Genomic DNA, 2,342 nt, shown 5'->3' with positions numbered 1-2,342 from the left:
TGTCAGCAAAGGGGAGTGATTGTTCACTTCAGCAAACTGAGGAGGAACAAGTAACAAAGAATAGACTAAAATGGTGTGTGTGGAAAAAAAACCCAATCAAACAACAAATCTTCTGACCTTTTAAAGGTTCGTGGGAGGCTCTGTGCATGAAAATGGGAATGTGAATGAAATTGTGGAGGAAGACTTGCCGGTTTTCTTGGGCTCGGAAGAGAAATGGTGTGTTAGTACAGTTGTTAGCGACAATCATTTGAACAGTTTTGAAGGAGGCTGATTATCTTTTCTTAAGGACTCACCATCTCATGTAGCATGTAAATGATCTGTTTGTGTACTCTCAACAGCTTTCACGTGATTCTCATCTTTCCGCTTGCGACTCTAACTTTGGAAGATTGAACGTGTGATACTTTTTTATTCTCAAGAAAAAAAAGAAAATCAAGGTATAATTTATATTTGTAGCTAAGAAATCAATTACAGTCTTTTTATGTCAGATTTGACAGTGTAAGACTCAGAAGTTGAACTATTAAAATCACTTTGGATATGTACTATTCATTTGGATACTTTATTAATGTGAATTCTTCTATAGTGGGCTTTCGTGTATTAACAGGCAGTGTCACAGCTCTTGCTGCAAGTTGCAGGAGGACATTTTTTCTTCCTTTTTTTTTTCTTTTTCTTTTAACCCTGTAATTCATTTTAATGTGGATACCAAAGGTGTTTTGGGGGTGGGGGGGAAGGAAGCAGTTTTCTATTTTTTCTGCATTTTGTAGAGGCCACCATATGATGCCTGTAGGATACCATAATGTTGAATACCTGTGTTCTGTCTCGCTCCCAGCTCCCCCAGAGCTGTGTCCAGGCAAAGCTGCAGCTTTGATTTTTAGCAGCTATGTGTGACATTTGTCATCTACCCGGAGGGAAGTGAGAACTGGCAATTTATGATGTGAAAATGAGTAATGCAGGAGGAAGGGAAGAGAAAACTGCCTTTTGTGGATGAGAAAGACACAGGAAGAAGCACTAATGAGGTACAAGGTTCCTCCCCTGAGGAATGAAATGGAATTAAAATGTAGGAGTTTATACTCGATACTGCTCCTAGAGTTTCCCTACCCTCTTGGCTACAAAGAAGGCATGCAGTAACCCAGGAGCTTGCACTGAGATGCTGTAACCACAGCAAAGAATTGCTAGTTTTTAAAATGAACGAAAACACCCCAACACAAAACACCTCCTACCACTAAAAGAAAGACCAGATCCTCCCCCAAACAAACAAACAAAATCCCCAAAGATTCACCTCATGTTTCCAGTTGTGCAAGTTGTTATGTGGGAACTCCTTCACCTTCCCATGGATGCTTCTGGCGTAATTTTCTAAAACTAAAGAGTTGGTTGTTCCTATGCTCTGTCATTGCCTTTCTCTGTCCCACCCAAATAATATTATATAGTACCCAGGGAGACAATTCTTACATGAACAATGAATTAAATGATTGCTAAGTATATTTGAGACTTTTTTTTTTTGTCTCCAAACTATGTCCTCTTGAGCAACTTGCTGCAGAGTAGTAGCTTTATTTTCTGCCTTCAAGTTTATGCACAGCACGTGTAGTGGAGAAGAATGACTCGAGAGAAAATCTCCTATATGTTTAAATCACAGAATGATAGAATAGTGTGGGTGGGAAGGAACTTTTAAAGATCATCTAGTCCAACCCTACCCTGCAATGAGTAGGGACATTTTCAACTATATTGGGTTGCTCAGAGTCCTGTCAACCTGATCTTGAATGTTTCCAGGATGGGGCATCTATCACATCTCTAGGCAGCCAGTTCTGGTATTTCACCACCCTCATCATAAAAAATTTCTTCCCTTTATGTAGTCTAAACATACCTTCCTTTAGTTTAAAACTGTTACCCCTTGGCCTACTGCTGCAGGCCCTACTAAGGGTTGTCATCCTTTGGTTTCCTCTGGGTTTGCAGTTTAACACCTAGAAATGTGTCAGAGTCTTAACTGCACCTGCTCTGTGGTATCTAAAAACTGTACACAAGTAAAAGCCTTCTAGCTATTAACAAAATTCCAAGACCAGTATCTAGTCTCCCCTCAGGCCTGGGAAGAGACAGTCTACAACCTCAGTCTTGTTTGTGACCAAAGGCATCTCCCAACATGTGTGAGAGATCCACCATCGGGTTTGCTGCTTCTGTTGACAACTGAACCTCCAGAATGCGCTGGTTGCAAGATCAGGCTTTTGGGAGGTGCTTTGGGGGTGTTCATCTAGAAGGTACATAATAGGAAAAATATTTGTAAATTTACCATTTAACACTTCTTAAGGTATAAATATTTGCAATTCAGTTGCGCCAGCATTTGATTATTATGA

Source organism: Indicator indicator, chromosome 1 (assembly GCF_027791375.1).
Source record: "Indicator indicator isolate 239-I01 chromosome 1, UM_Iind_1.1, whole genome shotgun sequence".
Taxonomy (NCBI): Eukaryota; Metazoa; Chordata; class Aves; order Piciformes; family Indicatoridae; genus Indicator; species Indicator indicator.
The sequence above is the reverse complement of the archived record's forward strand: the minus strand, read 5'-3'. Positions refer to the sequence as shown.